The following is a 27,697-nucleotide window of genomic DNA, read 5'->3' on the forward strand; positions in this document are numbered from 1 at the left end:
AATCTTAAAAAAATTTACATACAGTTTTAGAAGACTTCAGTCAACTTTATGTTCACCATAGTTCTTGAAGAGAATTGCAAGAGAATTGCAAGTTTAAGAGAATTGCAAGAATTACCAAAAGTGAACGGGAAGGGTGTTTTCTAAGGAAAGGAGGGGGCCAAGTCAGAAGAAAGAAAAAGAAGCCAGATATTTTACACTTATGAACGCACCTTAAAATGCAAAAAAATTAATTATTTAAATTCATAAATGGGGACTATTACAGAATACTAAGAACTGAATGCTGAACTTAAAGAAGAACTAGGTTTTTTAATTACTTGAACATTAAATTTTAAAACCAAAGCAATCTCGAAATAATCTTCCCTTTAAAAAAACTGCCCTCCAGTAGCTCCAAAAAAACTCACAGAGACCCTTGTCACTAGGGTGGGAGGCCGCAATAGGGGCTGTGCCTGACCCCCCACCTTGTAATGTAACAGGTCTCAGGGTAAGCCCATGTATCAGCTGCTCACAAGCACCGAATTCACACTGGAGGCCAGGCCCTGACTAAGCACTTTGTAGAGTATGGCTCTGTTTTATAGAACAATCCAAAGCTTAAGCAATCCTAAGCAATCCAAAGCTTAGGGACAATGTCTCTCTTACCAAGATGATAAGGTAATAAATGCTAAAAACAGGACTTGAACCCCATGCTCTTAATCACCAAGCATCCTGCCTCCTGTAAGAACAACATCCCATGAAGCCACTGAGTTTCTAGAACCTTGCTACTCAGTACGGATCAGCAGAAGTGACAACACTGGAGAGCCTGTGAGAAATGGAGCTTCTCAGGCCTCCTGAATCAGAATCAACAGGTGAGGGGCACCTGGGTGGCTCTTTTTTTTTTTTTTTAAGTCCATTTATTTGAGAGACAGAGAGAGGGAGAGAGAGAGAGAACACAAGTGGGGGAGGGGCTCAGAGACAGAGAGCCAGAATCCCAAGTAGACTCCACGCCACGAGCGCAGAGTCTGACGCGGGGCTCAAATTCACCAACTGTGGGATCGTGACGTGAGCCGAGATCAAGAGTCGGACCCTTAACTGACTGAGCCACCCGGGCGCCCCAGGCAAATGGCTCTCGATTTCAGCTCAGGTCATGATCCCAGGGTTGTGGGATAGAGCCCCACACTGGGTTATGCCACTAAGCATGGAGCCTGTTTAAGTTTCTCTCTCTCCCTCTGCCCCTCGCCCCTGCTCACACTCTCTCTTTCTCTCTAAAATAAAAGAGCTTGCACTCTCTTCTAGAACAGGAATTGGCAAAGTCTTTCTGTAAAAGCCAGACAGAATGTAATTTGGGCTTTCTGTGTCATATGTTCTCTGTTGCAATCACTCAACTTTGCCATGAAAGCAGCCACAGGCAATATACTCATAACTAAGCACGGCAGTGTTCCAAAATTCTTTATTTACCAAAAGAAGGTCACGGGCCAGATTTGGCCCAAGGGCCACAGCATGCCGACCCCGCAGTCCAGGGTACAGTGGCTATACCGTTTGGACAGGTCCACTGTCTGACCTGCTGGAAGATAAGTGAACACACTGTCCATCTTGGAAGGTGGGGGATCCTCACCCAACCTGACCGCACCCATCAGTACCAAGCAGCAAATTCCCAGTAATACCATCTTCTAACCTTGTCAAATGCTTCCTTTTTCTTGAGGTCAGATGACTATATCTCAATTTCAGCATCATTTTACAGTGGGCTCAGTGTTCACAAGGCCAGTGAGAAATTTCCCCGTATGTTTTTCCCCTTTGGTACAAGACATCAAATCTAAAAGGTTTAGGTGCGTTGTTCAATTCCTTGGGGAGTTCAAAAACAATTGATCCTGGGGTCCCTGGGTGGCTGAGGCAGTGAAGCATCTGACTCTTGATTTTGGCTCAGGTCATAATCCCAGGGTCGCGGGATCAAGCCCTGTGTGCTCAGTGCTGAGCGTGGAGACCGCTTGAGATTCTGTCCCTCTCTCCCCTCCCTCTGTCCCTTTCCCCTGCTCTCACTCACGCCCTCAAAACAAAAACAAGAAAAAACCCCGAAAACTCAAAAACCCTAAAACAACAACAAATGATTTTACTTTTCAAAAAACACAACTGTGTGAATGCAGCTGGCTTTATTTAGCACATTAACATACTAGGATGCCTCAAATTCTGAAGAACTTCTGAGCCAATTACTACTTGGTGATTAAGTATGTTGGACAGCAGGTCCACGGCTGACAATTACGCTCTATAGACGTGCTCAGTCTTGCACTCGGGAGCACCACAGTGATTGCTCAACGGTGAGTAAGGGCTGAACGCCCCATTTCAAGGGCTCAACTTTTCCATCCGATGCTCCCACAAAAATCTCAATACTACAGTGAAAACGAACACTTACTGCATTATTTTCTTTTCTGTCATGTTTCCTGTCACAAGCAGAAAGAGCCTACTCACGCTCAGCGGGAAAACTCAGGAAAGGAGTTTCAGAGTTGGTTTGGTGAAGGCACTTGGGTCAAGCATTTTTATGTCCCGTGCTTGTTCAAGAAAATGTAGAGACATGGGGCGCCTGGGTGGCTCAGTCGGTTGAGCGTCCGACTTCGGCTCGGGTCATGGTCTCACAGCTCCTGAGTTCGAGCCCCACGTCGGGCTCCGTGCTGACAGCTCAGAGCCTGAAGCCTGCTTCGGACTCTGTGTCTCCCTCTCTCTCTGCCCCTACCCACTCACATTCTGTCTCTGTCTCTCTCAAAAATAAGTAAACATTCAAAAAAAAGAAAAGAAAATGTAGAGACACTAAAAATGACATAAACAAGGCGACAGAGAGAAAAAAATGTTTATTATAGGCATTTACTGATTCCCACTTATAAGATACTGTGCGCAAGCCTTCACAACGACTGTCTGTCTCCCATGATCTCTCACAGGTTATGAAGGGACAAACAAATATGGAGATGAAGACACCAAGGCACGGTGAGGTCAAAGGTCAGGCTGCCAGAAGAAGACTGTGGGGTCTGAACCTGTAGACACTGTACTTGAACTTAACTTAATCTGAATTAAACGGAACTCAAGGGCTATTCCGGGACTTTGACAATGCCCTCTGCAAACTTTGCTAAAAGCAGACACGTCTGCACTCTCTTCCTCCCACAACCAACTTGGGTTTTGCACCCCGTACCGCCATAATGCCCTGCTCTTGACCTCTTCACACCGTACTATTAACTGTACTGCTTGGTCCTCTGTCTTCCCAGCTGAAATATAAACCCAGATTCTCAACCTCTGCCATGTGGGGACACTTAAGGCCGTAGAGTTCTTCACTGTGGGGCCAGGCCTGCAAGTCGTAGCATGTTTAGTAACCCCCATGGCCTCTACCCACTGGATGCCAATAGCCAACCCCACCAAGTGGGGTCAAATAGCTTGTGGCTGACAACTACCATTATCAAACCTTTTGAGCACGGGATTTCTGTCCACCTCATTGTCTACCTACTGCCGGACGCAGGGCCTAGCACACAGTAGGTGCTTCATGAATCCTGAAATCACTGTATAAGGTCTTTCTCCGGTGACATAGCTAAGCACAGTGTTAGTGTTGGTCAGATGACTTTAGAGGGCCCAGAACGAAATCCGCGTCTAATTCTTCGTTGTGCCCTTTTGTTCAGAAGTTTGGTTGCCATGACTTCTGGAGTCATCTTTGCCCCCTCCACATTTCATCCATGATAAAGTGATTTTATCTCCCAGATATTTCTCTATCTACCCTCCTCATCTTCACTGCCAGCATCGTAGCCCAAACATCCTGCCTCCTCTTCTGCGTAGACTCCAAGATGAAACTCCTTACTGCCATGCCAGTACCCTCTCTGGTGACCCTCCCATCTGTTCTGCCTGAGACACTGGAGACATGTTTTCAAAACCCAAATTCATTCATTCCACTCTCCTGCTGAAAGCTATTCAGTGGCTTTCCATTACTTGTCAGGTAAGTCCCCTTAACATGTTTTATGGAGCCCTCAGAGGTCTGCCTTGGCCGACCTCACAGCCTCCTCCTCTTACTACCTGAGCTGCAGTTCCTGGAAAAGCCCACGATCCCACCTGCCCCCCGGCTTTTGCATATGCTGTTCCATGCATAGAACACCATTTCCATCTCCCTTTGCCTGTCTTCCCTGTAGACTTCAGCCTCAAGTGTTGCTTCTTCCTGGCCTGGAGCAGGTATCTTTCTCAAAGGTCACCGTGGAACCAAGTTTCATTCTTTCCTACCATTTATCCACATGACCACTGACCACAAAAGAGAGCAAATTGTCTACTTTTGTTCACCTCTATAATCCCAGCACCTGGCCCACGATGGGTGCTGAATGAATGTTTGTCGAATACACTTGCACAATCAGTAACTTAACAGAGAGACACTGTTTGAAAATGAAGAGGTTTCATGGATGAGATGCACAGAAGGAAAGTGCTTACGTGCACAAATTAAGGAGTTAAATTGCCTGGGTTCAAATTCCAGCCATGTCACCTAATAGCTGTGAGACCTTGGACAAAACAACCTCTCTGTATCTCACTTTCCTCGTAAAGTGGGGAAGAGAGTACCTATATTCACAGTATCCTAATAAAGCATATGAGTATATAGAGTATATAAAATATAAAAGGTCGTTTTCACTATTATCAATACTTGTATCAGCAGCGGTATTTTTATTTCTGTACAGGCTGCAGAGACAGGGTGGCATTTTCTGATCTCAGCACAGGTGACCCCAGCAGCCATAGCAGAGTTCTTCTGTTCCCGGAGGAAGAGAGAGATTCGCCTCCTCATTCTACAGACCTCCACACCCTCCCCACGGTCCTCTGTAGATGGGCTGAAAGCAGCTTTGCCAAGGGTTCCCGGATCGGGTTCCAGAGAACCAACTCCTGAGCTCATAGTAACAGCGCTGCTCCTTCAGCAGCTCCGTTCTTCGGGAACCGGCTGGCGGGCCCTGAGGTGCTATCAGCACCTTGGCCAGTAGACTAACAAAAGACTGGACTTGTTTGCAGCGCAATTAAAATCCAGCCTCTTTGGAAAGCCCGATGCTCCCTGCGGACCTTTTTCACCCAGAGGGAGGCTCTGGAGACACAAGTCAAAGTTGTTCCTGGTCTCTTCTTCATTCAACAGGTATTTCCGGAATGCAACGTAAGTGCCAGGGACTGTGTTGTGGGGCAGAGATTGGCAGCCGTCACTTGTTACAGGAGCCTGAGCTGTGGATTGCTTTGTGATGAGAGGCTTTTGCTAATCTCCTGTGTGCTCAGGAGAATTCGCCACGTTATTATAGGGTTGCTCCGGTTCACTGATAGCATATTTCAGGAGAAGGCAAATGAGGCCTTGCATTCGTGTGCAGAATCACTACTCCCAAAGCATAATTCTAATTCCAAACATAACCGCAGGTGAAATACCATTATGAAAACACTCCTAATGCATATGTAGGCCCAGGATTTTGTTGCCTGCAACCAGTCGGCCATTGTTTGGCTGCGGTTTGGAAATCTGTTGTCTGTCGTATAAAGATTCTGTTGTGTTGGGATTTGTCGTAATGGGATTTGGCCTATAACTTTAACTGAGAATTAGCAAAGGGCCACTTTTATTTCCCGAATCCTAGTGCCTGAGGGTACTGGCACAAGAACCAGGTTGCTCCTAACGAGACAACTAATACCCCAACATGGGCTGCCTAAAACACATTTTACTGCTTTGCTCATCAGAAGGTAGGTAGGGTGAGTGGCAAAATATCAAAAGGCAGCCAGATAAACATTAAGGTAAAGGGGAGCAAGGCTGTCGGTAAGAGATTATTTTTAGTCTCCCTTTATGTCACGAAAAAGGGTAGATCACAACTCAAGGCACCTTTACAAACAAACATTATCAACAGCCAGGTTCTCCTGTACTGTTACTTTCAATCATGCTCTAATCTCACCCAGCTAGAGGAGCATCTACGTTATAATTTAAGACGCTGAGTCCTTTGGGTAACAAATCCAGAAAGGTGGCTCATCCCACTACAACTCACTTGAGAGGGAAAAATAATGAAAAGGAGCAAATGAAAAATCAGGCTTTCAGATACCAAGAAGGGTCTTAGCCCTTCAGGGTGGTGCCGGGTACAAATGTTATGAGTCAAGGTAAAATAAAATATCTACTTGACGATCTACAGGAAGTTCAGAAATTTGGGGACTTTATGAGAAATAGTGTACTATCTACCTTTCACATTAACAACTGGTCCCCCCGTACCTTGGATTCAGATGTACTTCATCTAAAAAGATGACAGGAGGATACAGAAAAATATATCTGAAAATATAATTAACAGGGCATTTAAAATTACTTGATCTTACTTCTCAGTATTTCAGACATTCTGTACATACTTAGGGCCATTTCAAATAAAGGATGGGGCGGGGGGGGGGGGGCACCTGGGTGGTTCGGTCAGTTAAGCGTCTGACTTTGGCTCAGGTCATGAACTCGCGGTTCATCAGGTCGAGCCCCGCATCGGCCTCTGTACTGACAGCTGGGAGCCTGGAGCCTGCTTCCGATTCTGTGTCTCCCTCTCTCTCTGACCCTCCCCTGCTTGTGCTCCGTCTGTCTCTCCCTCAAAATAAATAACAAAAACATTTTAAATAAATAAAATAAAGGACAGGGACACCTGGGTGGCTCAGTTGGTTGAGCATCTGACTCTTGATTTCAGCTCAGGTCATGATCCCAGGGTTGTGGGATCGAGCCCTGTGTTGGGCTTGGGGCAGGGCATGGAGACTGCTTAAGACTCTCTTTCTCCCTCTTCCCCTCTCCCTCGCTTGTGCACTCTCTGTCTCTCTAAAATAAAAATAAATGAATACATGCATACATACATACATAAAGGACAAAAAATGACCCATAAAGAAAAATACTCCTAACACTGGCATGAAAAAGAAAATATAAACTTTAAAGACACAAAAATGAATTTGTTAGCCTCCTATCAGGATGTAAATACACCTACCTTTTGAGCTCACACATCCAGTTCAATGGGTTATCTGACCAAATGACTTATACACACAAAGATATGTGCCCAATAATATGCCCTATACCACTATTTATAGCAGTGAAAGCTTGGAGAAAAAAACCTCAAGTTTCATGAGTAAAATGTTAGTATACAGCCATACAAAAGTAACACTACCCAGTCATGAAAATTTAATTCACAGAAAAAGTGAGTTCTTAAATGATTTGTAGCATACACTAACTACAAATGTCTTGAGAGTCTGGAACTAGAAGGAAAAAACCTACATCACTTCTTGAGTTCTTCTGCAAAAATGAATTAAAATCCTACAGACTTCCACTTTCATTCATAACTAGGTCTTCAGAGTACTTATTAAGAATTTTTTTTAATTTGTGTTCATAAATTAAAACCGGATTACGTGGGGAAGAAATTCCAGAAGGACAGAGGAAAGGCCTCCAAAAATCCATCCCTCCATAAAAGCAATAAGAATACTAGCAGAAATTGTCAACTTTTTCAGGGCTCTGGAAATTAAAGGCTTGTAACAACTAAACGAGCATTCATTTGAGAAAGCATAATCTTGACAAGAACAACAAAACCCATAGCATTTTAGCTGGTACAATCCCCATCCTCTTCTGTCTGCAGTAGGTCTTAAAACCAGCAGTCTTAAAATAATGGTAACTATAAAAAACAGTAACCTGGCAGTCACTAGAGGGGTGGCAGAAAGGGCTTGGGCACCCCCCCCCCACCAGCCCCCTCCTCGCCCAGAGGCCCATCCCCAGAGACCTGTCACTATTTGACCAGTATGGGAGTTTCCAGAAAAAGCCCCATTAATAGGGCTTGTTTTCAGTTGACCTCAATCAGAGTTGGCTCAGGGGTAAAAGCCCTAGCCCCCCAGATGTTTGCTGAAAATATTTAGCAGCAATTGTTTAACACTGCAGGTACCTGACGGAGTAATTCCGTGTGGGGGAAACAAGAGCGTGGCCAAAAATCTTAAAAGGAAAATTCAGAGAATGAAATGAATAAGGAGGGCTTGGGAAAGCTCCAACATATTCTTCGGGCTCTACAATGTCACAGGCATGCAAAGGGCTGTATACACGCCCAAGAAAGACTTAAGATGGCTCGCTTACCTCTAGGTGACCTTGATGTTCTGCGTAAGTGGGAAGTGAAAGCTAATGAGAGGTGTAAGCCACCTGAGTGTTGAAGGTACACATCAACACACACACCAAGCCTGCTGGTGGAGGGGGGGACTTCTTTGTCTTAGGTGTTTAAGAATATCTCTATCTAATTACTAGGTGGCTACTAAGATAACTCTATATGAACACCTTAGTGAACACACATGACACAGAATACAGACACTATAGAATTCATCCAAGAAAGTCACCGACCAGACAATATGAGTACAACCACAAATCCTTTGGTGGGGCGGGGCGGGGCGGGGCGGGGGCGGGGGGGGGCATTGGGCAGGTATGATTTCCAGAGTTTTAAGAATACTGTTTCAAATGTTCAGATATCATTTCAAATTATGAGACCAGAAAAAGTATGGCCCATACATAGAAAAAAAAAAAAGCATTTGATATAAACTGATCCTGAAAAAGCCCAAATGTTAGATTTACTGAACAAAGATTTAAATTATTAAATTATTATCATTGACAGAGTTAAAGGAAAACATACCTAACGTACTAAGGGAAAGTATGTGTACACTGTCTACTAAGTACAAGATAGGAACGAAAAGACCAGTGTAAAAACAAAAAAGAAAACACCCAAATTGAAATTCTTGAGTTGAACAGCGTAACAACTGAAATAAAAATTTCATTTCACTAGAGATTTCTGTCCCGGCAGAAAAAACAATTGGCAAGCTGGAAAACAGACTAACATTATCTGGCCTGAGGCATACGAAGGAAAAAGAATGTAGGAAAATGAACAAAGCCTCGGAGACCTGTAAGGCACCATCAAGTGCACCAACATATACATAAATAGAAATCCCAGAAGGAGAGGTGAAAAAGAAAGGCACAGAAAGAATACGTGAAGACATAATAAAAAGTACCTAGATTTGACAAACATGAATCTACATATCCAAGAAGCTGAACAAACATCAAATAGGATAAATTCAAAAGTATCTACTCCTAGGCACAAGGTAAATTGTAAAAAGCCAAAGGCAAGAAGACAAAAGTAACTTCTCAAGTACAAGGGGTTCTCAGTAACAATTAGAGCAGATTTCGCATCAAAATCCACAGAGCCAGAAAGCAGTTGGATGGCGTATTCGAAGCACTGGGCATGGCCAGGGCGGGGGGGTGGGGGGAGACTGTCAACCATAAACCCATTAAAACTATCCTTCAAAACCAAAGTAGAACTTCAGATACTCCCAGATAAACAAATATTGAGAGAATTTGTCATTAGCAGATCTGTGATGTAATAAATACTAAAAGTACTCCTTCGGGCTGATATTCACATGCAAAAGAATGAGGCTGGACCCTTTCCTTATAATATACATAAAAATTAACTCAAAATTAATCAGAGACCTAAATATAAGAGCTAAAACTATAAAAATCTTAGAAGAAAACAGAGGAACAAATCTTCATGATCTTGGATTAGGTAACAGTTTCATAGACATAAAACCAAAAGCACAAGCCACAAAAGAAGAAAATAGATGAATTAGATTTCAAGGATTCTATCAAGAAAGCAAAAAGAGGGGCACCTGGGTGGCTCAGTCGGTTAAGCGGCCAACTTGGGCTCAGGTCATGATCTCGCAGTCCGTGAGTTCAAGCCCCGCGTCGGGCTCTGTGCTGACAGCTCAGAGCCTGGAGCCTGTTTCAGATTCTGTGTCTCCCTCTCTCTCTCTGCCCCTCCCCTGTTCATGGTCTGTCTCTCCCTGTCTCAAAAATAAACAAACGTTAAAAAAAAAAATTTAAAAAAAAAGAAAGCAAAAAGATAACTCCTAGAATGAGAAAAAAAATTGTAAATCACATATCCAATAAGGAATCTGTATCCAGAATATATAAAGAACTCTTACAACTCAACAATAAAAAGACAAATAAACCAATTTAAAAATGGCCAAGGATTTTGATTGATAGATCTTCCAAGATGATATACAAATGGCTAATAAGCATAGGAAAAGATGCTCAGCATAACTAGTCATCAGGAAAATACAAACCAAAACCATAATGAGACACTACTTCACATATATTAGGACATCGATGATAAAAAAAGACAAGTGTTGTTATGGATGTACAAACAATGGAACCCTCATGCATTCTTGTTGGGATTATAAAACGGTGCGGCTGCTTTGGAAAACAGTTTGGCACTTCTTCAAAATGCTATTCGATTCCTAAGCATGTATCTAGGAGAAATGCAAAGGTATGCACACACACAAACTTGTACACGAATGTTCACAGCCGCACCGTCACAACAGCCAAACATTAGAAGCAATCTAAATGTCCATCAACTGACAGATGGAGACACAAAATGTGGTAAATTCATACAATGAAATATTACTCAACAATAAAAAGGGGAAGCGAATACTGATACATGCTGCAACATAAATGAACCCTGAAAATCTTATGCTAAGTGAAAGAGAAGCCGGTCATAAACAACCACACATTACATGATGCCATTTACAAGAAATGTCCAGAACAGGCAAACCCAGAGGCTGGAAGTAGACTCAGAGGCTAGGGACAGAGGGCAATGTGGGAATGAATGCTAATGAGTACAAGATTTCTTTTGGGGTGATGAAAATATTTTGGAATTGGACATTGGTGTTGGTTGCACAATTCTGTAATTACACTAGAATGTACTCAAGTGTTCATTTTGAAGGGGAGAATTTTATGATGCGTGAATCATACCTCTATAAACTTTTTTTTTTAAGCTGATAGGAATGAACAAAAAAAAAACAAAAACAAAAACAAAAAAAAAAACCCAACAGATTGCCGGGATTCTGGAGCCAGACTACCGGGTTAAATCTAAGTGAGAACATTTGATAACTGCGGGACTCCTGCAAATTCTTTAACCTCTGTGTACCTTCCCGTCTTCATCTGTAAAAAGGGCATAAGACGGCACCTACTTCAAGGAGTTGTAGTGGATTAACTGAATGGGCTATTGTTATTATTTTGGTAGGGGGGGAGGTTCAGGCTTTCCCTGACCTTCTGAGGAAGAAAAGAGAGAGATGATGGAGCAGGTTTGTCTAGAACTGGAGGAAAATGAAATTGACGATAGAGCCCCTGAGTGCCTTTAGTTTTTTTTGTGCTGAGAGAAGGGCTGTGGGGGTCTGGGAAAGAAGTCGCCTTGGCAGAGTTGACAAGTAGGTGAGTGGCCAGCTGAAGCACAAAACCACGCTCACAGGGCTGTGAGAGTCCTTTCTGACAAAAACATGGCGACCCAGAATCAACAACAGGACGACAGGATTTTCCAGGGCTGGTGATGGGCTGGGGCTGTGGGCAAAGAAAAATGGAGCGAGGGAAAAAGAGTCTGCTCACAAATGTCACCGAGGGATTGGCAACGGAGCCTCAGTCAAGAACAGAGGAAGGATGTTTTGCCTACGGAGCCAAGAACGGAACAATGCCATGAAATTTCTCAAGAGACGGTTCTTCCGAAGCAGAGCTTAGCTATCCAGCAGGAAAAAAGGAACTAGGATTCTTTAACCCAGAAATGAGTCAAGTCAATGACGACGTGTCCACTGTCGCAGAGATTTTTATTTCTTTCGACATTTTCTCCTATACTTCTTTTTCTCTAAGACCTTATGACTGTCACATTCTCTCGCTGGAAACGGATTTTACTACTCAGCCTCATAGGTACTGTGAATCTTAGTGGAGGTGGGATGTTTGAAATAGTACAGTGAAGAAAAATACATAATAATAATAATAACAACAAACAATCCATGAATTTAGCCCGTACTTTTCTCCAAAACCCAAAGGTACATAACACAATTTATTGTATAATTTCCCCCAGGCAGCATATGCTATCACCATGTACAGACCTAGTATTCCCTGGGCAAAAAGCACTCTCTAGTCAAAATGATTTTCAAAAATCATTATGAAATATTACTCTTTTTAGATACTTACAATGAACAGTAGCATAATTAAGGCACTGAAAAGTCCCGCAGTGAGGAAAAGTATTGTATTTATTTAACCTGAAGTTTCCCCAATTTATTTGATCATAGAATCCTTTCTAGAGAAACTGTTGTTACACAACTCAAAAGTGGGGTCTGTGAAGCATACTTTCAGACATATTACTCAATGAAAAGGCGGCATTATCCACGGCAAACAAACGGGCAACTAGAATCCCAAAGAGGAGAAGCAACTTATTAGGGCTTGGTAAGGAAAAGACTCCACAGAGACATCCAGTTCTGTTACCTTTTGTCCTGCAAACTGAGTGAATTTCCCTAGGCTCGTGCAAATGGTACCACCAGACTAGGAATCTGCGTAGGTATTTCCTCAATGACATGAAAGCAGGCATATGTAACAGATTACCGCGGCATCTGGGTATACGGAGGAATAAACACAAGATGGCATGATTTTACCAATCTCAGTGTTCAACGCTGCTGTGTCAAACTTACCTATCAGGTGGAAAGCTCCCCCAATACACATCTTAATCCGACGCTCTAATTTTTCATTAACTTCCAATTATTTCAAGCATCTCACTCTGGTTTTCTAAGGCTAAGCCCTGTTCTTTGGAAAACTCCTATTTTGTATTTGGATCAACATTCCTTCCCCCAGACCACCAGGGCAGGTGGCTGAACCCTTAAGGCACAAGGTGAGCGGTCTATCCTCGGGGGTACTCTCTCTCTCCTGAACCTTCCGCCCCGGTGTTTGGGACACAGAAGATGAAAGGAAAAATGAGATGTGCCTCTTTCTCGGCTCCTGTGGTAGACGAGAGATGGTTCAAAAACACTCATCTCTCCAATATACCTCCTCGGAAAGAATATCTTCCTCCGCCTCCCTGATGTTGGGATCGGTCATGTGACCGCTCTGACCAAGAGCATGTTAGTGGTCATGACACCAGCAAATCTTCGTGCGTGCATGAGCAGGACCGCTTGGTCTCTTGCACTTCATTCGTTGCCATGAGTAAAAATTCCCCCCGGGGTGGGGGAGACTGCCCCCGCTTTGGCCTGGGTACCAAATTAAACACATGGGAGCAGATCAGAGGCTCACCCAGAGTGAAGAAGCATAGCTCAACTCGCTGCTTGAAGTATGACACCAACCCATCCTGGAAAAGCTGACACGAGCCAAAAGAAATGATCATTGCTACAGACAGGCCACTTGGATTAGGGGTGGATTGCCACGCAGTATTCTTGCAGGAGAAGCCAATGATACAGTGGGATCACACACAGAACGTGGAGAGCTAGTATGGTTTCCTTACGCGCATTTGGTGTGAACGAGGGGCACCGAGCTGCCCTAGTCGCTGGAGGTCCTCTGGAGAGAATTTAGCTGCATGTGGCTGACTCCCAGCGGGTGGTCTAGGGCCACTTTCCTCTAATGCAGCATTTCTCCACAAGCCAGGGCCTCCTCCTCCGTCTGTCCTCCAAATCCAGCACCCTCAGGAATGACAAGGGGAGGTCCACACCTCTGCAGAACTAGAAGGTACCCCGGCCCAATGTGTGCCTGGCCATCCCACGGGTCACTCTGCTCCTGTTTTTTGGTTTAGTCTTTTGCTAAGGCTCCATGAGGTAGTAAGTCCCTGCAGTAACTCTGCAAAATGCAGACCAGAGAAGATCACCAGGCCCGGACTTGACTGGAGGGCAGAGAGGGGATGATTGGCAGCTGGGACATGTCCAGACTTTATAAACAACTCTCTTGGAACATCCCTCCTGCGGCCTTGAAGAAATGCAGCACGATACGACTATAATTTTGTTTAAAATACATTTGCATAATTAGGGTGATATCATGCGTGTGCCAGTTAGCTTAGCCTTAAATTTAGGGGTTGTAAGCTAACACGCCACCAAGAATACACAGACTCGGGGAGGCCACTTAGCCCCGCACTGGAAAGGGCCATAATCCAAGGACAGCTACCATATGCGCGCTTTCCTTAGCTGAGTTGAATCAACAACCGGCCGTTGTTAATTAGCATCAGGGATGCCAAAACAGGTTCTTATTGGTGAAACTAATGACTTGTTAATTAGCATGATGGATGTTAGAAATAAGGTCTAGTTTGTGAAATCCAAGGTATTTAGAAAGCTTTGAGTGACAAAAATAGTCTGGATATACCTTCCACCTCTGCATGGACTGGAAATAAAAGTCCACTTGGGCCTGTACCCTGTACCCCTCATGACATCACCGCTGACGTCGTCCCCAACCCTAGGTGCAGAAGCTGGTTTAGGAGATTTTCTACCTGAAGAGTCCTAACTAGGGGAGTCAGAATCCTGCCTCTGTCGTGGTGAAGGGCTGGCCTTAAATGAACCTTTCATACACGGTACGGTGGGAGTTTCTAGAACACTCGTTCTCAGCCCTGGCAGAACACGAGCAGGGCATGGGGAGCCTTTCGAATCCCGATAGCGGGCCTCACCCAGAGAAATGATGCAGGGATCTTGTGAGGGAGGGCCAGTATGAGGGCCTTATTAAAGCTCCCCTGACGGTCCCAGCGTGTAGCCACCACCACTGAAGAGCAGTACAGCGTGCTGGGACGGCACCGGGCTTGCAGAAGGGGCTGATGAGCTGTTTTGAGCCTGCTCTGCTAATGAATATTCATTTAGTAAATGTCTGTATGCGTGGGAGAATTTGGTCCAAGGCCTGCCTTCATTAAATTGGAGCAAGGTTACAGAAGAGCAGCTAATACTCACCAACTCTAGCTTCTTTGGTGGCTTCTAAAAAAAGCTAGCGGGATCAAATTGGCTGTGGTCAGCTCACAGTGAGGGGACAACCCCCTACTTCCCTTACAGGAAGGGAAGAGAGAGAACACCTTCTGGGAAACACTCTTCTCCCTAAAAAGACAACCTTTCTCTCTTTCCAGTTTTTCTCTTTTATCAGCTCAGTTTGTGGGTGAGGCCAAGGCCCACCCTACTGAAATGGAGCCCTTTGGCAAGGGCTGGACGGCCCCAACGTTAGGGTTTAGAATATAGGGTATTTGCACTCTGTCCGAATCTGGGTCTTGGCCCAAATTCTGGAACAACAGGGGATAACTTGCATCAATTCTCAAACACCGTCCTATTAGAAACACATAAACAAGTGGGCCCATACAGGCAGAGAATCAGAGGCCAAAGCCGAGAACGTGGGAAGATGCCCAGTCTCTTGACAAAGACGAGATTGCTGAACACAGGGCTCATCTCCACACTAAGCAAACCTCCTCTCCCCGGGAAGTGCCTCTGTTATTACCACTTCAGGGCCCTATCCACTTTAATAACAGGCATCCATCAGAAGAGGCCGGAGAAACAAACAGACAGTTACAAATAGGACAGGCTGCATTTACAGAAAAGGAGAACAAGAAGAGATGAGATTAAATTTTCTGTGCTTTTAATCTGGCATGCCACTCTCACCAGCTGAAATAGTTTACCATGTCCCTTTTCCACCCACAGCATGTTTGCTGAGCTCTCCCAGCAGAGACTGTGGTCGACAAGAATGCCATGTGAATTCGAAGCACAGGAAAGACTTTCACGTTACCCTTCGAGGAAGAAAAAAACAAAATAATTCCAATGTCCTCCCCAAATTCGTATACTGCAGCCCTAACCCTGCACTGTGATTGCATTTGGAAGATGGGGCCTCTAAGGAGTTCATGAAGACGGGGCACTAATCCCATAGGACTGGTGTCCTTATAAGAAGAGGGAGGAGGGCCAGAGATATCTGTCTCCTCTCTATCCACACACACAGAGGGAAGGGCAGGCGGAGACATAGCAAAAAGGTGGTCATCTGCAAGCCAAGAGGTCTCACCAGAAACAAATCCTACTGGCACCTTGATCTTTAACTTCTAGCCTCTAGTACTGCAAGGGAATAAATCTATGCTACTTAAGTCACCCGGTCTGTGGGACTTTGTTACGGCAGTCCAAGCTGACTCATGCAATGATATTGAAAGGGCTTCTCTTCCTTTTTAAATTTGATTATATTATTTATTTGAGGGGCGGGGGAGAGAGGGAGACAGCATGAGCTGGGGAGAGGGGCAGAAAGAGAGAGAGATAGTCCTAAGCAGGCTCCATGCTCAGCCAAGAGCCCAACGTGGGGCTCGAACCCACAACCCTGGGATCCTGACCTGAGCTGAAATGAAGAGTGGGCCGCTCAACCGACTGAGCCACCCAGGTGCCCCCAAAAGAGCCTCTCTTCTAATGAAGAGGGATGGGTCTCCATTTCATCAGGTGGAGTTCTACTAACTACAGTCTGGAGACTTTTCTCTACCCAAACGGGGGGGTGGGGTAAGCAGTGGAAACTAGGAAAAAAAATGCCCCCACAATGTGCCATCAAAAAGCAAGTTGCGAACGGAAAGTCCAAGCTAGTTAGTCCTTACCGCTGACCGTTTAGGACTCAGAGTGAAAGCAGGGCTTAAGCCGATGCACGTAGCGCAGTTTTAAGTCTCAACAAAAAAAACCTGGAGAAAAAAGCTTCCAACTGGTTGTAGAAATGCCAATTTCTTCCTGGTTTTTTTTTTTTTTTTTTTTTTTTTTGGTTTTTTTCTTTTTTTGCACTGGAGTGAGCGAGCATTACAATGTCTGAGCAAGAAATTTCGATCTGTGCATGTTTGGGTTGGAAAAGGGAGCTTTGGAGAAAACAATCCCTGAACATTACAAAGCAACGTCTTCAAGTAAAGACTAATTCAGAGTGGCTGTTCTTGACGCGTGAAATAAACGGAACAATACCGGAATTCCTAAAGCTCAGTTAACAGCTAAACAATCTTCACGAAACACAAGCTCCATTTTTCCTTCTCTTTTGAAACAAACGCATCACAGCAGTTAATAATAATGCTCAGTCATAACATATGAAGTGCTTGAAATATTTTTTTAATTACCCTTCAAACAGAAATCCTAAGTTGCTAAATAACATCTTGTTTAAATCAGAGTTTTAATACTACGTCGCAATTTACCCGTATACAATCACAAAATTGAAGCCATGGCGGTTTATCAGTACCAGTATTGTTGAAATGTCTGATCCCAACAACAAGTCATTTGCTCCGCTGAATTACACCTTTTCCCAGGGGAAGCAACAACCATCCCAACAAATTGCTTGTCAGGGTGCAGGACTGAATAGTCACCTGGACACCAGTTGTGGGAAAATGTACACATTCGTTATGTGGGGCAGCAAAATGCAAAGAAAGGGGATAGCGTGCTTCTCAAGTTCTACGTGGACATTGCAACTTTGAACAGGATGCAAATACCAGCAGCGATTCATGAGGGATGGAGGGAGGGAACGAGTTGAGTCTGACTTCTAACTCCTACTCTTTCAACTTCAACCCCTACCTTATCTCCCAGGAAGAGAGATGCTGACTTCTTTAGGACACTCTTGCAGAACAAAGGCCACAGTGTGCCTGTTCCTCTGTAATTTATACATCAAACATGCCGTGCCCCAAATTTGTGTCTATTGTGACTCTCTACACAGTCTCTTGGCTCACAGACAGTTAAGCTGGACTGTTGATTCATTTTTAAAAAAATTTTTTTTTTCAACATTTATTTATTTTTGGGACAGAGAGAGACAGAGCATGAACGGGGGAGGGGCAGAGAGAGAGGGAGACACAGAATCGGAAACAGGCTCCAGGCTCTGAGCCATCAGCCCAGAGCCCGACGCGGGGCTCGAACTCACGGACCGCGAGATCGTGACCTGGCTGAAGTCGGACGCTTAACCGACTGCGCCACCCAGGCGCCCCTGTTGATTCATTTTTAATGAACTAATTTGTGCACTAACTTGTTGCTTGGCACCTATTTTCAGAGCATTTTGTGCCTGTGTGTGTGTGTCTGATGCATCTCCAGGACAACACTGTAAGTTCCTTAACAGCAGAGGGCCAAGGAACGTTTTGATGGGACCACAGCATCCCATTTAACAACCTGGTAGAAAGAGAAAAGGGGAGGGAGGGCGGGAATCACTGGATTCCATTTAGGGTATGAACTTAAAATGGTATCCATGAGACAAATGAGACGCACCGCGGGTATCTGTGGGATTTTACCAAATGGGTTTTACCCAGTTTAGGGGCAAAAACACTCTGGTTTTCATTTGGGAAGTGCCCCTCCACCACTCTAAGATGAGATGACTGAGGCTAACATAAGAGTAGGTGGGTTAACCTCGCTCCTGGCAGAGTTCTTTTATTATTATTATTATTATTATTATTATTATTATTATTATTATTATTATTTTAATGTTTATTTATTTTTGAGAGACAGATTGAGAGAGAGAGACAGAGTGTGAGCAGAGAAAGGGCAGAGAGAGAAGGACACACAGAATCCAAAGCAGGCTCCAGGCTCCGAGCTGTCAGCACGGAGCCCGACGCGGGGCTCAAAGTCACGAACTGTGAGATCGTGACCTGAAGCCGAAGTCGGAGGCTCAACCAACGAGCCACCCAGGTGCCCCAGGCACAGAGTTCTAACCTTGGGCAACCGCAGCCCGCTTCCTCCTTGGCCCGGCGATTGGCTTATGGGTAGCCTTTGGTTGCAAGGAAGAGCCATCCCCAAGACTACTGCTGACACTCTTGAGAAAAATTCATTTCCTTTCTGCAGGATTTGTCAAGCTGGTTAGAAAAAGCCTAGAGGCGTCAGGGTCAAATCCCGCCTAAGAATTACGCCAACTTTTAAAAGGGAAGCCAAGCCAAAGGGATGAAGAGAGAAAACGTGAGGTCTGATTTTGTTACAGGACAGATGAGCTTCTTAATCTAGTCATGCTTGACGTTAATCTACTGCTCGCTTCCGCTGGCAATAAATTTACCTTTTTTGGCTGAAATAAGTTTGAGGTGGACTTCTGTCACCAAAAACCCCCAAGTCCCGATTAATAAAGGCCCCTCACTCATAGTGGCCTACATAACAATGCAGTATGTCCACTACTTACTGGGAGAACAGCACAATGGGCAGGTTACGTTGGGCTCAGCTCTTCTGGGGGTCTCTGAGCAAGATGACCTTTCAGCATGATTGTTCTTCACTATAAGATGGATATCAAACATCTTTCTCCTTCGGCCGAATCATGTCAATTAAATTAGAAACAGTAGGTGAAATTAGTCTACCAACAGTGTGCCAGCCATTCCTGTACCTCATTTGGTGGTTTAGAAATAGCTATTAATATGTCTCCCCTCCTCTGTTCTAACTAGACCATATACTTCTTACCTGAATAGCAGGAAAAGGTAGATACTCGTTCTCAAAGTGTCGTCCGGAAACTCCCAGGAACCTCCAAAATCGTTCCGGGGGTCCGTGAGGTAAAGCTATTCTCATAATACCACCAAAGATGTCATTTCCACCCTCATTCTTTTTTGAAATAACATTGTATTCCTTTATTTTTGAAGCGTGTTTGTTTTCAAAGGGAGAGAGAGACAGAATGTCAAGCGGGTTCTCTGTACTGTCAGCGCAGAGCCCGATGTGGGGTTCCATCTCACAAGCGTGAGATCGTGACCCGAAATCCAGAGTCGGAAGCTCAAGGGACTCAGCCACCCAGGCACCCTTCCACCCTCATTCTTCAATGGATGTTCAGTGACATTTTCCAGAAGTCATTTGTAACATCATAAAAATTTCAAGGCAGAAGCTGATATGATTAGCCAGCTCTCTTAGCTATTAAGCTAAATGTTAAAATATTGAAAAACAATGCCAATAGGCACAGTTACTTTTTTTTTTTTTGCAAAATATGGTATTTATGATAGCATGTAACACATTCCTTATTTTCGTATTTTAAATAATTAAAAGTTATTTTTAATTTTAAAAAGCTTTTTTTTTGACATTTATTCATTTTTGAGAGACACAGAAAGACAGAGCATGAATGGGGGAAGGGCAGAGAGAGAGGGAGAAACAGAATCCGAAGCAGGATCCAGGCTCTGAGCTGCCAGCACAGAGCCCAATGCGGGGCTCGAACCCACGAACCATGAGATCATGACCTGAGCCGCAGTCCAACACTTAACCGACTGAGCCACGCAGGCACCCCTATTTTTAATTTTTTTTTTTAAGTTTATTTATTTTGAAAAAGAGCATGAGTAGGGGAGGGGCAGAGACAGAGGGAGAGAGAGAGAGAATCTCAAGCAGGCACTGTACTCTCAGCACAGAGCCCAGGGTGAGGCTTGATCCCATGAACTGTGAGATCATGACTTGAGCTGAACTCTAGACTTGGGGGCTCAAATGACTGAGCCACCCAGGCACCCCAATAATTCATTCATTCATTAAGTTTATTTTTTTATTTTGAGATAATGCACATGCACGTGCATGTAGGGAAGGGGCAGAGAGAGGGAGAGAGAGAATTCCAGACGCCTCTATGTGGTCAGCACCGAGCTCAAAACGGGGATGAGTCTCAGGAACTGTGAGATGATGACCTGAGCTGAAATCAAAAGTCAGAGGCTTAGCCAACTGAGGCACCCAGGCACCAACCCCCCCCCCCCCACAATTATTTACATCATATTTTGCACCAAGCACTCTTATGTGACTATTCAGGTCAAACTACTGAGGTAGGTACTATCGATTTCTGCATTTTATAGAGGCAGTAACTGAAATCGACAAAGATGTAATAATTTGCCCCAAAGCATACAGTTAGTGAGTAGGCATATATCGAATGAAACCTACATGTGCCAGATTACAAAGCCCTTCCTTACTCTATTCCGTGTGGAATCCCTATGGGGGTGGCTGAAACCTAGAAAGTACTAAACCAAAGTTTACCTTCAAAGGAAAATGGAGGTATGTACTTACTGCAAAAAGGCCTTGAGAAATCCCAGCACACTCACCTTTACAGGCCTCCTCCCAATACTGAAGGCTTTAGGGGTACAGAATTATATTGTAAATATGAGGGGTAAAATCCCTCATCCCATTCTTCAAAAAAATAAGGGGTATGCCTGCTTGTGAGAAGCATCACCTGCTTTCAAGCAATGCCCACGAAAGAAAAAGCTCTTCTTAGATAACCTTAGAGATAAGAACCACCAAGCAAGATACAGAAACGTCACACACAATTTGTAGCCTAAATTATAAGCTATTCCCCCTCACTATACAATCTTTCAGCAAAAACGAAATGTGCCCCAGGGGAATGAATAATAGTTAAAGCCAGCCAAAAATATGGCCTTTACAAAGAGAAACAATAAAGCATCTATTATTTTTAGCAATTTCTCATTATTTGTCTTGGGAGGGTGCTTTTCTCTTTCCCTTCTTTTTCTCAAAAGGTTCATTTTCAGATTAGTCACAGAGGGCTGGCAAAATGCTAGGAAGCTGAAGGTACTTCAGAGCCGTTCTCTGGGGCAATTCTCCAAAGCTTTTCAGGGAAATGATGCTGCCCTTGCCCAGAAATCTGTGTGAGGTGCAGAGTTGAAGCAAGGCAGAGAGCAGAAACCTTGGGGTAAGTGACCCTTGCCATTTAGCTGAACTTGGCATAGACAGATCTTTGCTGCGCTAAAAAGAGGAGTTACCTAGGAACGGTAGAAAACCTGACACATTGACGTTCTCCAGGACGATAAATACATGTGGGAAAAGAAAGGAAGAAATTACAAAAAGAAAGTAAAAAAAAAAAAAATGTGTATTATCATCTTTTAAGCTTTTTTTTCCCTGCTGAAACACAATTTTTCATAAAAGTGGTGAGTCTAGGTTATAAAGAGAATGAGATTATATTATTGTGGCATCGTAGATTCCTTGAAAAAGTTCCCTCTCTGTGAAAACAGTGCACTTGCTGTGGGAAACAGTATGGAGGTTACTCAAAAAACAAAAGAGAGGAGTACCACGTGATTCATCAATTCCACATGCGAGGATACACCCAGAAGAACTGCAAGCAGGGACTCAAACACGTATCTGTGCACCCACGTTCATAGTGGCATCATGCACAACAGCCAAAGAGTGGAGGCAACTCAAGTGCCCACTGGAGGATGAATGGATAAAACAGGGTACCTGCATCCAAAAGAATGTATTAAGCCTTGAGAAGAAATACAATTCTGACACGGGCTACAGCATGGATGATCACTGAAGACGTCACGGCAAGAAAATCAGCTCCTCCAGAAAAGACAAATACTACATCTTTCCACGCAAAAGAAGTGTCTAGATAGGTTATACCCAGAGGAGTCAAATTAATGGAGACAGAAAGCAGGGCGCCTGGGGGGCTCAGGGGGTTAAGCATCCAACTCCTGGTTTGGGCTCAGATCTCACAGTTCATGAGTTCGAGCCCCACGTCGGTCTGTGCTGACTGACAGCATGGAGCCTGCTTGGGATTCTCTCTCTCTGCCCCTCCCCTGTGTGCGCATGCTCGCTCTCTCTCTTTCTCTCTCTCTCTCTCTCAAAAGTAAAGAAAAAACAAAAAACCTAGAGACAGCAAGCAGAACGGTGGTTGCCAGGGGCTGGGAAGCAAGAGTGGAACGGCGGATTACTGGTCAGTGACAACAAAGTTTCAGCTTGGGGAGAGGAAGCCAGGTCTGGTGACAGTCCCATAGCAATGGGAACATACTTGGTGCCACTCAACTATATGGTTAAAAAATGACTAAAGCGGTAAATGTTGTATCGCATATATTTTACCACAATAAAGCAAAATGAAAAACCAAGCAAAACAAAACAGACCCCAAAAGGAGGCCTCTCTCCTCCCACCACACTCAACGTCAGGTGCCAGTCCTCCCACCAGGAGGCAGCGTCCAGGTCCCCAGCCCTGGAATCTGAGCTGGCTCTGGGGCTGACTGGCTTTTCCCAAAAAAGGTGGCAGATGTGACATTCTGGGATGTGGCGCTGAGAGGCCTCGAGGGGCCCTGCAGCTCCCACTTTGGCTCTGGGAACCCGGCCATCACATAAAGAAGTCCAGGCTAGCTGGCTGGGCAGAGAGACCACATGGAGAGAAAGGCCCTTGCAGGATGAAGGGCCATGTGCAGAGGCAGGCCACGTGAGGAAGACTAAGGCACCCCAGCCAGGAGTCAGCACCCAGCACCCACCTGAGTGAGGCCAACTGGGATTCTCCAGAGCCAGCGGAACTGCCCCCCGCCAGCACCGTGTGGCACGGAGGCAGGTCACGCCAGCTGAACCCTGCCCAAATTCCTGACCACAGAACCGCAGGCAGGCAGTGGACTGGTTGCTGTCCTAAGCCGCTACCTTTCTGGAAGGGTCTGTTCCACAGCAAGAGACAAGTGAAACAGCCATGCAAACGAAGGCCATCGTTTTCAAGACTCTCCTCTCATCTAATTCTACTTCTGCTACTATGTTTTACAATCACCCATTCGTTCAACACCTATTTACTGAGAGCCTACCATGCGGCAAGACTCCTGCTGACATTTGAGAGGTGGCACAGAATGAAACAAAGACTCCTGCTCTCAAGGAGCTTACAATTTAAGAGGAGGAGGACAGAAGAGAAATATAGTTAATGAAACTTTAGTATTTGTAAAGGTGAGATGGGGCGGAAAAGGAAAAGGCAGCACGGAGCCCTGGGGGCTGGCGGGGAGGTGGGAGGGATACAGGCGTTTGTTCCAGGTGGGCCTGCACAAATCTTTGCTGGGAAAAGATAATTCATCTTTCTATCCCGTGTTTTTTGTTATCTGACCTTTTCGGATGATGCCTCAGTTTTAATTATATGTAATCATTGTGCTAATGGAAATAAATATAGGCAGCTCAGTTCATTATCTTGATTACAGAAAAAATTATAGTTCTCTCATACTGCTACTACATTAAAAAAAAAAAAAAAAGAAGACAGAAACTTCATCTATAGGCAAAACCTTGAGGAAACAGGTGGAGATCTAAAAATTCCCGAATCCCACCCTGAAACTAAAAGGGTACCCGCGGAGCCCCTGCCTGGGTGGCTCAGTCAGTTGAGCGTCCGACTCTTGATTTCAGCTCGGGTCATGATCTCACAGTTGTGAGATGGATGGAGCCCCATGTCGGGCTCCACGCTGGGCATGCAGTCTGCTTGAGATTGGCTCTCTCCCTCTCCCTCTTCCCCACACATAGAAGCTCTCGTGCTCTCTCAGTCAATACATCAGTAAGAGAGCATCTGCAAATTGTCTACAGTCGTCATGCCTCACCCTCTGTAATGCTCGGTGATGTGCAAAGGGCTTTTAGTGCTCACAGTCTATCAGCTTCACATAAATCTTTGATGAAGACCATAGACTTTGGTGTGGGGCACACCCTGGTTCAAGTTCAAGTTCCATCACCTACAACCTGGTTGACCTGTTCCCTAAGCCTTGGTTTCATGGTCTATAAAATGGGGCTAATTACGCCCACATTTCACAGAACGAAGAATTAAATGAGAAGTACAACTTAAAGCATTTAGCTAGAGGATACAAAATGACAAGTAGTAGATAAATGTTACCAATTAACATGGGATTATTTTTTAGAAGGCATTCTCAGGTATAAAAAGCACAGGAAAAGAATGACAGTCAACACTTGACTTTATAACCAGACAATGGTTCACCCTTGGACATTTCACAGGACTGCACAGGTCCTACCCGAAGCATGAAGGCCAAGAGCTCTGGAACTGGGTTCAGATACAGCTCATGCTTACAGGTGCCTTCCTGCTCCAACCACATTCCGAAGTTAGACCTAAGTGACCCTTTAATTATGCATGACCCTGGTACAGAATTAATCATAAGATTTCAAGGTAAAAGCCAGTGTTAAATGGAAAATAAGACACCTTCCTCTACATCTATTTAAGGCCCCCATGAATCATCCCTCCTACCTGGAATCATCCTGAGACTAGGTCCTAGAGCTTTCCCTGACCTCTTGAAACAGAGTGTCTGACCCCAAATCTGCAACTTGTTGATGAATGCAGGGGTTTTTGTCTTTGGGAGGGGAGGGATGTCTCTGCCATCTAAGTTCTTTTTTTTTTTTTAACGTTTATTTATTTTTGAGAGAGAATTTTTGAGAATGCAAGTGGGTTAGGGGCAGAGAGAGAGAGAGGGAGACACAGAACCCGAAGCAGGCTTTAGGCTCTGAGCTGTCAGCACAGAGCCCGACGTGGGGCTTGAATTCACGAGCTATGAGATCACGACCCGAGCTGAAGTCAAAGCTCAACTGACCAAGCCGCCCAGGCGCCCCTCTAAGTCTTTTAATATTTGGAGAATCCCTACTTTATAAATGGAAGACAGAGCCTATTTTGCACTAGAGAGGGTGGAAAGTCAAAAGCTCACAGGCATGAGCCAGGCCTGACCAATCACATGTAGCTGTCCAGAGACGAGAATACGGATCTAATGACACAAACGAGCAAGGATGGGGTGGGGGTGGGGGTCATGTGAGTCTTTCGACGAGCTGCAACATGGGCTTCTGGAGTGGCAGGGTGGAGGCGGGGTCCAGGTCAGGCACACCGAGGGACCCTCCAGCATACGCACCGTGGGCAGCAATGTCCATGCGGACCCATTTTCTTCCCTGGTGCGCTTCTGGTTGTCTGACTCAAAAGAGTGCTTCCTTTTGATCTGTCTGCACTCAGAATCTGACTCTCCGGCCTTCCTGGGGATTCAGTAAGCTTCCTGATAACCTTTGAATGGAGACCTCCCTGATTAAATCGGCCTGAGCTCAGGGCTGCTACTTACAACTAACAACCTTGACTGATAACGGTAATTCTAAAATAGCTACCAAGCGGCAAATCCGATCAGGTGCCAGGCCCTGGGTTCAGCAATTTATATTGTACCATATCTCAATTAAGTCTCATGACCACAATGCAAAGAAACCCTCTTGTCTCCCCCTCTTGGAAGGGAAGAAACTGTTCAGTGGTAGAAATGGAATTTGACTTCAGGCCACTCTAGCACCAACACATCCAGTTAACAACTGGGTCAAATTTTCACTCTTGTCCCTCGTGACCTAGATCATCAAGTCAAAACATTTTACCCAGTATCTACTATATGCCAGGCACTGTTCTAGACACCAAGGAGAGGAGAGGAATTACAACCAGCTCTAACAGAATTTACGCTCCACGTCTTTGCCGAAGACCAGACGTTTGTGCCCTCCGCTCCCCGAGTCACCTACTGAAATCTTAACCTTCAGTGTGATGGCATTAGGAGGTGAGGTCTTTGGTAGGCGATTCAGTCATGAGGGTGGGGCCCTCACGAAAGCGATTAGTACCCTTATAAAAGAGACCCCAGAGAGCTCAGAGCAGAAAGACAGCCGTCTGTGAACCTGGAAGGCTGCTCTCAGTAAACATGGAATCTGCCAGCGCTTTGATCTTGGACTATCCAGCCTCCAGAACTGTGAGAAGGAAATAAACGTCTGCTGTTTATAAGCCAGCCAGTCTGTATTTTGTCCTAGCAGCCCAAAGAGACTAGGAGAGACTTATACAATTCTTTTTACAATTTTTTTTTAAGTTTACTCATTTACTTAGGGTGAGAGAGAGCAAGCATGAGTCTAGCAGAGGCAGAAAGAGGAGGAGAGAGAGAATCCCAAGCAGGGTCCGCGCTGTCAGCACAGAGCCCAACGTGGGGCTCCATCCCACCAACCGTGAGATCATGACCTGAGCCAAAACCAAGAGCTGGATGCTCAACTGACGGAGCCACCCAGGCACCTTGAGACTTATATGCTTGATTCTTATTCTGCTGGCCGGTTTTTCTTTAATGACACCATCCATGTTTTCTGTTTTTGACTTCAGCCCAATAACTTCATCAAGTCCAAGTAATCCCACCATTCCAGTCAGAGGAACGAGCCCAGACCAGGAATGTACCAACATGCAGCTATTCTCAGACACTCGGAACCATCTTGGAGTCTCAAGACAGGCATCCGGGCAGGCACTGCTCAGGGATCCAATCTGCTAGGAGAGGTGAATCCTATTTGCCGTATCTGTTAGTTTGACTCCAGCAAATCACCACGGACTAAGCAGCCTAAAACAACACTCATTCGTTATCACACAGTTCTGTCCGTCAAAGTCCAGGGGGCTTTGCTGGGTTCCCTGCTCGGCTGTCCCAAACCTGAAATCAGGTGTGTTACCGGGGTGGGCCTCTTATCTGGGGACTCTAGAGATGTGTCCACTGCGAGCTCATCCGGTTGTTACAGAATTTATTTCCTTGTGGTTCTAGACCCAAATGGCCTTCCCTTTGCCTTTGGCCATACCATGTAACATAACCGTGGAAATGACATCAGGGGAAGAGGTCACGGAGGCTATCGAACAGTTTCTGCCTACCACGCCACCCTTAGCCCGAGCCTATGGTACAGCTAAAATTTTCAGGAGTCTGGACAGAGTCTGTCTCACTGGGAAGACGACACAAAGGATGTGAGCAAACACAAAACATGGAAGGGCTTTCCAGGCAGAGGGAACTCCCAAGTGTAGAGTTGGGGGACAGGAAGTCATTCTAGGTGTTCAAGGACCAGCTGGAGGCCAGATGGCTGGGGTGGAGGGAGAAGGACAGGAGGGGAGGCAGTCCCCGAGGTTACCACTGTGGTGCTGAATGAGGCAGGCCCTCTAGGGACCCCGCAGGCCATTCCTTTGCTCACCGTGTTGAGTAATTCTGGCAAGAAACGAGGCTGGCTCAGATGGGTTGTTTCTTCTGAAGTGGTCAGATACTCACTATATTTGGAAGGTGGAGTTCCCCCAGGATGAGAGAAAGAGAAGACAGACAAAAATGAACAATTCTGACGTTAGCATTTGCAATCTGTGCATCCTTGGGCAAACCATCGAAACTTTCCCTGCTCAGTGTGTTGGAACAGTAAAATAAAATGGGCAGTTCAGAGATACCTGGCAAGGTTTTTGTGAGAACTAAATACGGTAACAGTGTTGGGAAATCTAGCAGGTGCTCCCAAATGGTCAGCTTTTCTTTCGTAATTG

General features: G+C 45.1%; 1 protein-coding gene across 5 annotated transcripts in view; it reads right to left on the minus strand.

The window, feature by feature from the left end:
* The window catches only part of PRICKLE2 (prickle planar cell polarity protein 2), a 329,432-nt gene that overhangs the window by 184,617 nt on the left and 117,118 nt on the right, over positions 1-27,697 (minus strand). The window contains exon 2 of one of the 5 annotated variants that reach the window (XM_045051820.1): positions 18,866-18,984. The exons of 3 other annotated variants lie outside the window; for them this stretch is intronic. The gene's annotated coding sequence lies outside the window, so the exon portion shown is untranslated. Of the gene's footprint in view, positions 1-18,865; positions 19,320-27,697 lie in introns of those variants that run through there. One more of the 5 variants, XM_045051821.1, reaches the window with a different exon arrangement.

The sequence above is a fragment of the Felis catus genome, chromosome A2 (genome assembly GCF_018350175.1).
Source record: "Felis catus isolate Fca126 chromosome A2, F.catus_Fca126_mat1.0, whole genome shotgun sequence".
Taxonomy (NCBI): domain Eukaryota; kingdom Metazoa; phylum Chordata; class Mammalia; order Carnivora; family Felidae; genus Felis; species Felis catus.